This window comes from Squalius cephalus (genome assembly GCF_949319135.1).
Source record: "Squalius cephalus genome assembly, chromosome: 18".
NCBI lineage: Eukaryota > Metazoa > Chordata > Actinopteri > Cypriniformes > Leuciscidae > Squalius > Squalius cephalus.
In genome coordinates, this window is record NC_137139.1 from 22976263 (window position 1) to 22977814 (window position 1552).

Sequence of the window (1552 nt, forward strand, 5' to 3'; positions counted from 1 at the left end):
AGAGTAAAGATCATATAATACTACAAGAAATACACACAGCTTCATGACATGCTTAAAATCTTAATGGGTCTAATTATTACAGGACTTGTCACATGCGTTGTGCTTCTTGTACATCAATAAATTTGTTTAAAATGCCTGCTCATCTAGATTTTTTAACAGTAATTGTGCACACAGTGCCTGCCCAGACCTAGATGAAAAGGAAACTTGGTCCACCGTGTGTCAGTGGGTTTATGATCGATGTGTTTATCAATTCAGTGGTTAGGAAAAGAGAGAGGGAGTGGAGCAGATGCTTGCAGCTGCACACCAGATTATAGGGTGGAGTGCTGTATGGGGGGGAGTGCTGTGTTTGTGTGCACTGGGAGTTTTGGGGGTTATGGGGTGGGCAGAAGAGGCTACAGTGGGTAGGGGTGGGAGCAGGAAAGCTGGGCTGGGGGGTGGTGGGGGTGGTGGGAGTTATAATTTAAAGGAGCCTCTCCTCTGAAGTGTTTGCCAAAGTGCACCCCAGCAAACACAATCATAAGTCGGGTTGGTTAGGCTTGCAGAACTAATGAGGGCTTGCACATTTAGGCAATGGCTTTGATGTTCTGGGTAACTGGCTTCTTGTTTTTTCTTTCCCTTTCTCTCTCTATCCCACATCAAAAATGGAAGGGGTAGCTGGACAAGGAGCCCAGAAGCAGATGTTTCCAGCTGTTTTTTCCTTTTCCTTCTCTTTTGATGTACCTAAGTATATATTCACATATTTCCATTTCCGCTTCAACCAATATCTCATGTTTTATTTCAATTGCACATATCTATCTATCTATCTGTCTATCTATCTATCTATCTATCTATCTATCTATCTATCTATCTATCTATCTATCTATCTATCTATCTGTCTATTTATACGTATGGTAACTAACCGAAATATTTCATATGACCCAACATTAGTTCAATGCCCTTTTGTCTTAACTGTAGCAGTCTGGTTGTCATTATTCTTGATGCTGTCAGTATGTTGCTTTGTATGTGTGATTGGCTGCACTGCATTATAGGGGGAGGTGTTGGGGGGGGGGGGTCGTCTATGGCCGTCCAATTTCTCTGTCTCACACATGGGAGAAACAGCGACAGGAAATTCCCTCTTGCAGCAGCTCCAGGGTGAAATGATAAAGGAATAAAGAAATACAAACCAGATATCTAGTGCTTTATCATTCCACACCACTCTTTCTCCAGTTCTCTTTCACTCCCATCGTTTATTGCCAGAGGAAATACCACAAGAAGCGAGTTCGATAAAGCCAGCAGACCGTAGGTGGTCACGTCACTCAATCGCCAGCCGCCACAGCGCATCCTCATTAGAGAGGCTCGTGAGGAAACATACAGAAAAACTCATTTATTCTTAAGATGTTTGTGATTGTTGTGCAATCACAGAACTCAGACAGAGTGTAGACATCAGAAGCGGGCCTGTGTTTAGTTAGGAAATCACAGTGGTCCAGTCTCTGACGGCTGCAGATGCAGATTCACAGACAAGGACAAACAGTACTCAGCAGCACATGGCACAACTTTGGACAGCTGATCCCTG